This window comes from Leptodactylus fuscus, chromosome 11, assembly GCF_031893055.1.
Source record: "Leptodactylus fuscus isolate aLepFus1 chromosome 11, aLepFus1.hap2, whole genome shotgun sequence".
Lineage (NCBI taxonomy): Eukaryota > Metazoa > Chordata > Amphibia > Anura > Leptodactylidae > Leptodactylus > Leptodactylus fuscus.
In genome coordinates, this window is record NC_134275.1 from 24,466,756 (window position 1) to 24,480,446 (window position 13,691).

The following is a 13,691-nucleotide window of genomic DNA, read 5'->3' on the forward strand; positions in this document are numbered from 1 at the left end:
CTTAGGGTCTCGTTGTTCTTGTTTGGGGTGTGTGGGTATGGGGTAGACAGGTGATGGGGGGGAGGGGCTTAGTGGTCTTGTGGGTGGGAGTGTTTGAAAGTCCATGCGTCTCATCTTCCTCTTGTTTGGTGGCAGCTGGACACGAATTGGGCAGCGATCTCCACAGTGGCCTCTTCTTCTCCCAGTAGGATGTAGAGGTTCCTCTTCTCGTCTGCAGATATGAAGTCTGGGATGTGGGCAGAGTCTTTGGTAGTAGACGGCCCTCACAGCTGAGTATTTGGTGCAGTGTAGCAGGAAGTGGGTCTCGTCTTCTAGGGCCCCCTGGTCGCAGTGCTGGCAGAGTGTGTTCTCCCGTGGCTTGTACGTCTGCCTGTGCCCCCCGTTTCAATCTCTAGGTTGTGGGCGCTTAGTCTGTACCAGCTCAGGGCTTGTCTGTTTGGGGTGGGGGATTCTCTCCAAGTAGGTGGCCACGGTGTAGTCCCTTTGTAGGGATTGGTACATGGTGAGTTTCTTGGAGTTATCTATTTAGTTTCTCCATTCTTCGATGTACCGTTCTCTGTTTGCCTCTGTGGTCACCTTTATTTCGGCCTTGGTCATCATCTGTTGGTGTTTTTGGTTTGGTGGTTGGTGGGTGTCTGGTTTGCTCAGGTCTCTGTGGCTTAGCCATGCTTGGTGGTGGTAGGAGTTGGGGTTGCTCCCTTGAATGTGCACCTGGAAAGCTAGCGCCCTCTTTTGTATGGTGAGCCATAGGGGGAGCCTACCTAGCTCTGTCCTGAATCTTCCCCCTTCACTGCAAGGTGCCTGCCCAGTCTCTTACATATGCTCAATGGCTTTGGTTTATTCTGTGCATCAGAAGTGCACAGTGAACCTGGGCAGACGTTCACTTGCCCAGGGTCCCCCTGGTGGTGGAATACTTTCCCTATTAATACAGGGTAAGTATATGTAGCAAGAACACCATGTCCTTGTGTAGCTGCAGCAACAGCTAACACACAGCAGCCAGTGCAGGAGCTACAGGTATTGAAAGAGGAAGTGTCCACTCAGTTCTCTGTACTCCCCCCCCCTTCTCTGCTCACCAATGAGAGGGATGAGTGGAGCCCAGGAGGCGGAGCTTATCACTGTACAGCACAAGGACCCTGCTGTGCTCCTACCATCCTGCACAGAAACGAAGTAACAGAGGAAGTGCCATACAGTAAACAAAGTAAAACACACAGGTACATGTTGGGGTTACTATACCTATTAATGTCAGGCATTTGGGGTAATTTAGTTTTAGTAACTTCATGTGCCTTATATTAATGGCAATTAACCCCATCATGTCCCTCACATTAACCCCTGTATGCTTCACATAAGGGTTACTAACAGTGGCGTAACTAGGAATGGCGGGGCCCCGTGGCAAACTTTTGACATGGCCGCACCCCCACCGAAGACCTCGACCGACCCCTCCTACACATTTCTGCGTGTTCTATTATCCCCCATAGCGGCTCCTGCACACAGTATTATCCCCCATAGCGGCTCCTGCACACAGTATTATGTCCCGTAGTGGCCCTGATACACAGTATTATCCCCCATAGTGGAAACCCATAAACAATTATTATACTCTGGGGTCTTTTCAGACCCCAAAGTATAATAATCAGAGACCTGGGGGAATAAAAACAAAAAACTACTGTTACTTTCCTGTCCCCCGACTCCTACGCTGTCTTCTCCGCTGCCTTCTGTGCTGCTGTCCTTGTACAATGACGTTTGACGTCACATGACCCGGGACGCAGGCCGGGTTCATGTGACATCAGAGATGTCAGGAAGGAGGCCTGGCAGGATCGTGGAGAGGTAAGTAACATGTTTTTTATGTTTCTTACCTCTCCCGGTCCGCCAATCATTATACTCGGGGGTCCGAAAAGACCCCCGAGTATAATGATCGCAGTGATAGCAACTGTCACCGGGCCCCTAATGTCCCGGGCCCTGTGGCAGCTGCCTCCGCTGCTATGGCGGTAGTTATGCCACTGGTTACTAATGTGTGAGATATATGGGGGTACTAATAAAGAAGATACCTTATTATTACCTCCATGTCTCACATATCAGTAACATAACGGGGTTAATTGATATTTATATGAGGCACATGGAGTTACTAAACTGTAATGCACATAACCATACTTTTTATCCTCAATTGTGGATAATATTATGGACTATTATATTTCAATGGTCCTGTACATACGGCCGTTGTTTTTTCCGGCTGTGTGTCCGGGCCAAATTGAAGAGCTGCAAATTATGGAGCAGATCCCATAGCTGTCCTATACCTAAACCTTTCATGTCCTCAGAGATGGGTGGTATTATATGACAGTATGTAGTCCTGGTATAGATGTCAGCAGGTGATGTGACAGTATTTAATATTGGTATAGCGGTCAACGGGTGACATGACAGTAATTAGTCCTGGTATAGCGGTCAGTGGCTGATGTGACAGTATTTAGTCCTGGTATAGTGGTCAGTGGGTGACACAATAGTATTTAGTCCTGGTATAGTGGTCAGCGGGTGACACAATAGTATTTAGTCCTGGTATAGCAGTCAGCTGGTGACGTGACAGTATTTAGTCCTAGTATAGCGGTCAGTGGGTGAACTGACAGTATTTAGTCCTGGTGTAGTGGTCAGTAGGTGGCATGACAGTATTTAGTCCTGGTATAGCAGTCAGTATATAGTCCAGCAGTATATAGTCCAGGTATAGCAGTACAATTTATAATGCTGTATGTATAAAAATATTTTATAGTGTGGGGAAGGGGAAGCCTTGTTGCTTGTGCAGCTGATCTTTAACCCCTTTGCGGTATTTCACGTACAGGCAGTCATTGAATGTGGTTAGTTCCTGCATTTCCACGTGCCCGTATGTGATAGAGATCACACGGGCTCAGAAGCAGAGCCCGTGCAATCACCATGGTAGCCCAGCTGTATCTGACAGCCAGGCTCCCACTGTAACATCGGGGATGGTGATAACACTAATCCTCGCTGTTTAACCCTTAAGGTGCAGGTGGTCAATAGTGACCACCCCATCTTAAGTGTTTCAAACAGAAAGTAAAAATACTAGCGGCATTGGGAGTCGGAGTTAGCTGTAATACATAGCTAACATCCTGATCCTTTTAACCCTTTGGATGCAGGGGGCAAACATGTCCGCCACATCCAATGGGTTCTGCTGGGTTAAGGGGCCCCTGGGCACCCCCCACAATGAGATCGGGGGGTGTCCATATGAAGTATCTGCAGCCCCGGGGTCTGGCCAGTGACCCCAGGCTGCCTGCAGGCTCTACGTACCTGGTTGATCTTGCCAGGAAGGGAGGAAGTTACTCTATGCGTCTGCATAGGCCAACTTCCTCTATAGACTGCAATACAAGTGTATTGCAAGTCTATAAAAGCTGAATCAGCAATCCAGTGGATCGCTGGTTCAGGTCCCCTAGTGGGACATCAATAAAAAGTAAAAAAAAAATTTGTATGAAAACTAAATTAATTAATCAAGCAAAGAAATAATGAATTGTTTTTTGCCATCTCGCCTTAACAAAATGCCATAAAAAGTGATCAAAAAGTCACACGTACCCCAAAACAGTACAAATAAAAAGCACACATCGTCCCGCAAAAAATAAGCCCTCAACCAAAAAAAAAAAAAAGGATATGGCTATTTATAGCTACCGTACCTATAAACAACTGGCTATTTATAGTTACTAGAGATGAGCGAACACCGTTTGGTCGAATACATATTCGATTGAATATCAGGCCGTTCGAGGTATTCGATTACAATCGAATACAAGGCCGCAAACGCAGTAAAAATTCGTATCCCCTCCCACTTTCCCTGGCGCGTTTTTTGCACCAATAACTGCGCAGGGGAGGTGGGACAGGAACTGCGACAATGGAGGCAGTACATTGGCTGCTTAAATCAGGTGACCTCCAATTTAGACGAATGGTGGATTTAACATTCGATTAATTTGGGACTGTGAAGTATGTGACTGTGAGACAGGGATAGATGTACAGGCAGGGTTAGCTAGGGATTACATTTATTTAGAGTTGAATGTTACTCACCCAGCTCTTTGGGGCTCTATCTGGTCGAGATCCCTGTCAGCTTGCGATATGCGCGAGCTGACTTTTTCCCATAGGAATGCATTGACCAGCGTTGATTGGCCAGTGTAGGAGGAGTAGCTGGAGGGATGGTTGGCAGTAGCGCAGAACTGTGTGTGTGACAGGAGGAGTAGCTGGAGGGATGGTTGGCAGTAGCGCAGAGCTGTGTGTGTGACAGGAGGAGTAGCTGGAGGGATGGTTGGCAGTAGAGCAGAGCTGTGTGTGTGACAGGAGGAGTAGCTGGAGGGATGGTTGGCAGTAGCGCAGAGCTGTGTGTGTGACAGGAGGAGTAGCTGGAGGGATGGTTGGCAGTAGCGCAGAGCTGTGTGTGTGACAGGAGGAGTAGCTGGAGGGATGGTTGGCAGTAGCGCAGGGCTGTGTGTGTGACAGGAGGAGTAGCTGGAGGGATGGTTGGCAGTAGAGCAGAGCTGTGTGTGTGACAGGAGGAGTAGCTGGAGGGATGGTTGGCAGTAGCGCAGAGCTGTGTGTGTGACAGGAGGAGTAGCTGGAGGGATGGTTGGCAGTAGAGCAGAGCTGTGTGTGTGACAGGAGGAGTAGCTGGAGGGATGGTTGGCAGTAGCGCAGAGCTGTGTGTGTGACAGGAGGAGTAGCTGGAGAGATGGTTGGCAGTAGCGCAGAGCTGTGTGTGTGACAGGAGGAGTAGCTGGAGGGATGGTTGGCAGTAGCGCAGAGCTGTGTGTGTGACAGGAGGAGTAGCTGGAGGGATGGTTGGCAGTAGCGCAGAGCTGTGTGTGTGACAGGAGTAGCTGGAGGGATGGTTGGCAGTAGCGCAGGGCTGTGTAACAGGAGGAGTAGCTGGAGGGATGGTTGGCAGTAGCGCAGAGCTGTTTGTGTGACAGGAGTAGCTGGAGGGATGGTTGGCAGTAGCGCAGGGCTGTGTGACAGGAGGAGTAGCTGGAGGGATGGTTGGCAGTAGCGCAGAACTGTGTGTGTGACAGGAGGAGTAGCTGGAGGGATGGTTGGCAGTAGAGCAGAGCTGTGTGTGTGACAGGAGGAGTAGCTGGAGGGATGGTTGGCAGTAGCGCAGAGCTGTGTGTGTGACAGGAGGAGTAGCTGGAGGGATGGTTGGCAGTAGAGCAGAGCTGTGTGTGTGACAGGAGGAGTAGCTGGAGGGATGGTTGGCAGTAGTGCAGGGCTGTGTGTGTGACAGGAGGAGTAGCTGGAGGGATGGTTGGCAGTAGCGCAGAGCTGTGTGTGTGACAGGAGGAGTAGCTGGAGGGATGGTTGGCAGTAGAGCAGAGCTGTGTGTGTGACAGGAGGAGTAGCTGGAGGGATGGTTGGCAGTAGCGCAGAGCTGTGTGTGTGACAGGAGGAGTAGCTGGAGGGATGGTTGGCAGTAGAGCAGAGCTGTGTGTGTCCAAGGAAATGGAGAAATGTCTGATTTGCCACTTTGATTTGGGGAAAAAGTCTAAAAAATTGACAACTTGGTTTTCTTGTTGTTCCACACTATATAATAATGAATTGTTATAGAGTGGATGGATGTCCGCAATGCGAGGAAGACTAGCCATATTCATTGTAACATAAATGTCTTAATAAAGTGAAAATTTACTGGGATAAATATGATACATCTGCAGTTCATTTAAGTTTATAGGCACGGTACTACTATAGATAGCCAGTGGTTTAAAGGTACGGACGGCACCTAAAAATAGCCAATAGTTCATAGGTACGGTACCTATAAATAGCCACATCCCCAAAAAAAAATGCTACACATCTCAGAAGACGGTGATACAAAAATAATTGATTTCTTTCCCCAAATTGTTTTTTGTTCTGCAAAACTAGTAACGCATAAAAAAATAATATACATGAGGTATCACCGTAATTGTATTGACCCGCAGAATAAAGGTCACATGTTACTTATACGCTATGCTGGGTGGAAAAAAAAAATTAAATGTTAAAAAGCAATACCAGAATTGCTGGGGAGGTTTTTAATTCACCAAGAAAGAGTTAAAATGTATTCTATAGTTTATAGGCACCCAGAAATGGTGTCATTACAAAATACATTTCATCCTGCAAAAAAACAAACCCTTATATGGCCACATCACCAGAAAAAAAAAAATATAGCTTGTACAGTGTGAAAACAAAAATCCCCCCCCCCAAAAAATAAATAAATAAATAAATAAAAAAAAAATAAAATAAATCACCAAATCATTAGAACACAACTGGCTGCGGCAGGAAGGGAATGTATAAGCGTATATCAGCAGTCACACCACATTTAGAGCTTACGCGGGAAGATATACCAGAAATGACCCCCAGAGTGACCCCTCAATCTTAGGACCTACTGGGGATATAGGTGGGAATTTGGTGTTCCCAATGCACTCTGCACAGTTTATATATTCACGCTCCATCATCCGCTGTGCAGTCATGTCTGGGATACTAATGCTCATTAGACCCCTGATAAATTTTTTGAGGGGTGCAGTTTACAAAATGGGGTCACTTTTGGGTGTTTCCAGTGTTTTAGTACACTAGGGGCCCTGCAAATGTGACTGTAAACTACCATATTTTTCGGACTATACGACGCACCTAGGTTTTAGAGTAGGAAAATAGGGAAAAAAAATTTGAATCAAAAAATGGTAAAATATTTAATATATGGGAGTTGTAGTTTTGCAACAGCTGCAAGGCCACATTGACAGGTGACCCTGCAGCTGTACGGGGACCCATAGAGTTTTTTTTTGCGGGGCCAGATGTACTTTTTAGTTATACCATTTTGGGGAATGTCTATTGCTTAGATCACCTTGTATTGGAAAAAAACCCCGGCGGTTTAGCACTTGTGATTTTGACATTCACCGTACAGGAAAACTATTAGTAGACCGGGCATTTTCGGACACAGGGATACCTAATGTGTATGTGTTTGACATATGATTTTCTACTTTTATATATATTCTACGGAAAGGAGGTGATTTAGAACTTTTATTTATTTCATTTTTTTATTATATATTTTTAAAGCTTTTTTTTTTTTTTTTTTTACTATTTTATTCTTTGCCCTGCATGAAGCCAGCGGCGGGAGGACGGAGGAGCGGAATAGCATTGCCCCTGCTGGCTTCATGCAGGGCAGAGGAGCGCAGCGATGTCGCAGGCCCCGGCACCTGTGCCGACGTCTATCCCTCGCCGGCATCCGCCTCTCTATTACAGCGGATGCCGGGCGGCCACATTCGGACTATAAGACGCACCCTTCTTTTCCCCCAAAATTTTGGGGAAAAAAAGTGCGTCTTATAGTCCGAAAAATACGGTATTCCAGCAAAATTTGCTCTCCAAAAACCAAATAGCGCTCTTTCCATTCCAAGCCCCACCATGTTCCCATACAGCAGATTCCGACCACATATGGGGTATTGCCATGTTCAGGAGAAATTGTGTCACAATCTGTGGGGGGCTTTTTCTCTTTTAACCCCTTATGAAAATAAAAACTTTGGGGATTAAGACCCATGTTAGTAATTTTTCATTTACACATCTCAATGTTAATAAAATCTGTGAAAAGGCTGTGGGGTCTAAATGCTTACTATACCCCTTGATGAATTCTGTGAGGGGTGTAGTTACCAAAATTGGGGCCTTTTTAAATGAGAAACAGTGCCTGAATTATTCCAGCAAAATCTGCTTTTCAAACACCCAGTGTCGCTCCTTCCCTTCCATACACTTCCGTTTGCCCAAACATCAGTTTACACCCACATGTGGGGTATTTCTGTGCCCCGGAGATATTGCATAACAAAATGAGATGCAGTTTTTCCTTTAACCCTTTCACTGCCAAGGGTCTCTGGAAATTTTGCACCTCCAGTAGCCAGAGCAATTTTCACAGTTTTGAGATGGACAAATCAAACCTAAATTGCAACATTAAAAAAGCATCCAACCCCCCCATACCTATATATTTTCTTAAAGTAGACACACAAAAAATTATATGCACCAAACCTGCTAAAAATAAGAGTTCAACATGTGCAGAGTTCATACATATCACTATGGCATGCACGTGTCTTCATAAAATCACCAGAAGGAAGGAACAAAAATCTGCTTTGAAGCTGGAAATGTTAAAAAAGTATCATCCTATAAAATGTAGGGATTACACGCCATGAAAAGTAAGTGAACCCCTAAACCCTATATATTTTTTGAAAATAGACAACCTGAAGTTTACAAATGTCTTAATGGGTCACCGATAGCCACATCGACCTTCATGCAACAAACAAATTTTATTTTTATTTTTTAAATGCACTAAAACACATATTTGCACCTAAAACGCATGTTCAATCTCAGATTCATCTACAAAATACATTTAAAATAATAGCTTAAGGTGTATACTATATGTATATATACACTACTATATGTACCGCAAACATCAACTACAACAAGAGCTCGGACTCCCTAAAACACGAATACAGAAGACAAGAAGGATTTTGCTGTTATTCACTAATATGTTAAAAATCTATACTGCACCTACCAAACTGTGACTGTGATACCAAAATCTAACTTTTTTCATATTACACAGCATACTGTATATAAAAACATAACTTAATGTTTCATATATACAACCACCTTCATTCAACTTTGCAGCAGAGATTGCTAGCAAAAATTGCACAAATATTCAAATTTGCCACTACAGTGCGGCTCAAGCAATCCCTTTCTGCAAACATAATGTACTGTCCATAAAACTGCAATATGTGAGGAGTTCATACATACCACACATGGATATATTTACAGGTGCTAGTGCGAGAAACGCCAAAATAGCAGAAATGCGCCATCCCATTTTGTGCATGCAAATTAAATAGGACTTTACATAAAAATATTATTTTATTATCCCCCTATAAAAATTTTAGCAATCTATACGTTCATCTCTAGTGATAATCGTTATTACTATTATTTTAGCGTGTAACGGATATCACTAGAGATGTATTTTACTCTAGAAAGCTCAGGTATGGACAGGACAGGGATTGGGTGAAATGTAAACTTTATTCACGACTGTGTATATGTTGTGTGAGTTTTTGGTGCGACTTTTTTTTGGCGCTGTGACCTGGACAATGGTAAACGTCTGAGTCACAGCGCCAATAAACTTTCTGGTCATGTTTAGAGGGTATTACACAGTGGCGTAACTAGGAATGGCGGGTCCCATGGTGAACCTTTGACATGGGGGCTCTCTCTCCCCCCCCCCACCAGAGTATAATAATCGGAGACCGAGAGGGGGATACAAACATAAACACTGTTACTTACCTATCCTTGCGCTCCCCGCTGTCGACTATCTTCAATGACGTCAGGGCCCCGGTCATGTGACGTCTGAGACATCACACAAGTAGGCCCCAAAGCCTTCGCAGAGCGTGGAGAGGTAAGTAACACTGTTTGTTATGTTCGCTTACCTCTCCCGGGCCTCCTATTATTATACTCGGGGTCTGAAAAGACCCCTGAGTATAATAATGATGTTTGCAGGGCCCGCGGTGTCACTTACCGATCCCGGCCCCTGCCAGGATCGGTAACTAATTAGGGCCCGTTACTGACCTATTAAAAAAAAACAAAAACAAAAACGCAGCGGTAGCAGCTGTCGCCGGGCCCCCTAATGTCCTGGGCCCTGTGGCAGCTGCCTCCGCTGCTTCCCCAGTATTTACTCCACTGGTATTACATAAGAATTCCCCACTAGTAAAGCTCAGGGGGAAATTACATTATAGCTGTGACAATCAGAGCGCGAAAGTATAGTATGTGCTCTGATTGGCAGGAGAAGGGTTAATAGGGACAAAAGAGTCCCTGCCACCCCCTCCTGGTGTCACATACAGGTTACGCTGGGCTCACACCAGCTTCTGGACTCCGTTATCAGGTTTGCGTCTTCTGCATGCAGAAGATGGAAACCTGTCATGCAGAGTCCGGCTGTGAGCGCCGGTGAACGTTTTATGCTCTCCGCGGCGAAACTGTTTTTTTAACAGTACTGCATGTCCGACTCTGTGTCTGGTTAAAAAAAAAAAAAACGGTTTCGTCGTGGAGAGCATAAAACGCTCACCGGCGCTCACAGCCGTACACTTTTGAAACCCATTCAAATGAATGGGCTTGAAAGATGCTGGCAAGTTTCCGTCTCCTGCCCTGTTTTGTGAAGGAAATGGAAACCTGCAGAACGGAGACCGGGCGCAGATAATGATGATCATTCATTATCACTGTGCACGCTGCTCCTTCCCTTCTGCTACAATTTAACTAATGCTTCCGAGACAGGAGGGGGGGGGACACTTTAAAGTCCTATATCTCTGGGCTGCATTAAAATATCTTGATGCTTTGAAATTTATTTTAAAGAGGAGAATCTCATCTTTAAAACGATACCAAGCACTTGATGATAGAACTTAAAGTTTTGGAGCGATTCACTGTTGAAATACAGTCGGGAATTGAGATCTGCAGTTGGATCTCAATGCCAAATAGCGTTTTCAACAGTGAATTGCTCTAAAACTATAAATTCTATCATGAAGTTCTTGCTATCATTTTAAAGATGAGATTCTCATCTTTAAAATGAATTTTAAAGCATCAAGATATGTTCAGGCAGTCCAGAGATATCGGCATTAGTAGGGAGGGCGTATTAGCTACGTCCTCCGCTACTGAAGTGCCACCCTGGGAGGACGTAGAAATGACGTCCTCGGCAGGGAAAGGGTTAACCCTTTGGGAAAGTGTTAATTTTAGGGCTATGTGAATGTATTATAGAAAAAAAAAAATGAAATGTCTAAATTTTGCCTCCATATTGTTTTAATTTCCGTGAAATACTTAAAGGGTTAACAAACTTCACAAATGCTGTTTTGAATTATTTTAGGGGTGCAGTTTTGAAAATGGGGTGATTTATGGGGGTTCCTATTATACAGGCCTTTATAATCCCCTTCAGAACTGAAGTGGTCCCTAAAAAATTTCTTGTAAATCTGGAAAATCGCTGTTACACTTGTAAGCCTTATAACATCCAAAATAAATTAAAAGACAATCAAAAGATGATGCCAATATAAAGCAGAGATATGGTAGATAATATTTATTCATGTATTGTGTGATACGACTATCTGTTTGAAAAGCAGAGTAGTTCACATTTTGAAAATTGCAATTTTTTTTGCAAATTTCCATCAAATTTTCAATTTTTTTTATGATACACAAATATTGATTCGATTTTACCACTAACATGAAGAACAGTGTGTCACGAGAAAACAATATCAAAATCACTTGTCTAAGTTAAAGCGTCTCAAAGTTATTGCCATATAAAGTGACCCATGTCAGTTTTGAAAAACAAGGCCTGGTCCTTAAGGCACTTTTGGGCTGTGTCCTTAAGGGGTTAAAGCAGGGGTAGGGAACGTATGGCTCTCCAGCTGTTGCAAAACTACAACTCCCAGCATGCATACTTGCTCTGCTGTTCTTGGAGCTCCCAAGGAAGTGAATGGAGCCTGTTGGGAGTTGTAGTTTCACAGCAGCTGGAGAGCCGAAGGTTCCCTACCCCTGGGTTAAAGATAAGGCACAGAAGCAACTTGTTTGCCTAGGCAAAAAACAAAACAAAACACCTTACAAACAACCACTTAAAAGCCATTAAGAACACCCCTGTAAGTACCAATGATAGGGCTGCAGCACATTGAATTAACAGAAAGTGACTATGTTGTATGTAGAAGTGGGGCCACACTTTTAATTTTGCCCAGGGCCCCATTTTGTCAAAAACCGTCCCTGCACTCAATCTTCTCCTTTGACTGTAATATTGTAATCACATATATATCATCATTAGTCACGCAGAGAAAGCGTGAATTCTTAATGTTTTTTGGCATTTGGTAAATATATATATTACACTCACACATACATAAACGGTATATTATGCTCAACAGTGGCCTTTGCACAGTAGATTTTGGATCATGCATGCGCAGTCCCTATTCTACTAGGTCCAACCAGCAGGAACACCGGCTGCATATGATGCACTGGGTGACACTAGCCAATCGCTCTACTGTGCATGCCGGTATTGCACGTGTGGGGTGCTGGCTACCTAGAAGATGTGATATCTGCTGCCCAGAAGGTCTGGTCGGGAGACAGGCAACTATGATGGGGTGGGGGTCAGTATACGTGATGTTCTGTATCCAGAAATGGAACAACACTGGAAAATTGGATAATGTGTCTGGGGCGGATGACAGCCCTAGCGATCTAGAGAAATATAGATTTTTGGTAGGTAGGTGTGGTGGGTAGGGAGTCACCATTTTTGTGCAAATGAGACCTATATCGGTAATGCCCTCCATTGCTTTTACAGTATAATGGTAGTTAGGCAGCACTCTTTATCAACTTTTGCCATTAAACAAATAAAAAAGCAACAACAAAACTATCAGGTTTTATTTCTGTGTCCTAGACGGCACCATAAATAGAAAAATTTAAGTAAAATTTTTATTTTTGTTTATGGCAGTTTTCACCACAATCCATCAAATCAACCGAGCCTCAAAGATAGGTTAAGTTCACCTGAATCAAACAGTGCTTTCCCCTAGTGCACGGGTGTCAAACACAAGGCCGGCGGGCCAAATCCAGCCCAGCACTTGGGCCTCAGGCAATATTATAATACAGATGGTGGCTACCATCTCTATGCCAGCATATTGCAGTGGTTGAAGAGCCTCCCTACCTTCCTGTGCCCCTTTCCTCCCTTGATCCTGGTGACAGGCACGGCGAACCAGCGTCAGGGCGGCATCCTACAAACAAGGTACCCAGACCAGTAGTGTGCTGCAAGGTGGCAAGTACACACACAGAATGAATTTTACCCCCAAATCTTTCCACCTCAACGCTGTGCTTTGTAGTTTAGCTTAGCTCATTGATTTGAATAGCGCTGAGCTGCAGCATGGCTACATGAACAATGCCTGAAATTAAAGGGATTCTACCATTAAAACCTCTTTTTTTGTGGATAAGACGTCGGAATAGCCTTTAGAAAGGCTATTCGTCTCTTACCTTTAGATGTGATCGCCGCTGCGCCATTCCTTAGAAATACCGGTTTTTACCGTTATGTAAATTAGTTCTCTGGCAGCGATGGGTGCGGGCCCCAGCGCTGAAAATGCGATGGGGGCATCCCCACTGCTGCTCGAGAACACGATCCTGCGACGCCTCTATCTTCGGCTAGAGCCTCCCCTTCTCTGTCGTCTTCCTCCTGCGTCACCTCTGACGCCTGCGCAGTTGGCTCTGTCAGTGAGATACTAGTAAAGCCGACTGCGCATGCCGGCAACCATTTTTGAGAGGCCGCTCTTGCTCTTGTAGCTCAATGCAGGAGCGGCCTCCCAAAAATGGCAGCTGGCCAGGATTTGCACTCGGCTCTGCTGGTGTCTCACTGGCAGAGCCAACTGCGCAGGCGTCGGAGGTGATGCAGGAGGAAGACGACAGAGAAGGGGAGGATCCAGCCGAAGATAGAGGCGTCACAGGATCATGTTCTCGAGCTGCAGTGGGGACACCCCCATCACATTTTCAGCTCTGGGACCCGCCCCCATCGCTGCGAGAGAACTAATTTGCATACCGGTAAAAACCGGTATTTCTAAGGAACGGAGCGGCGGAGATCACATCTAAAGGTAAGAGACGAATAGCCTTTCTAAAGGCTATTCCGACGTCTTATCCACAAAAAAAAAGAGGTTTTAATGGTAGAATCCCTTTAAGGTTGGTAACTGGAAAAC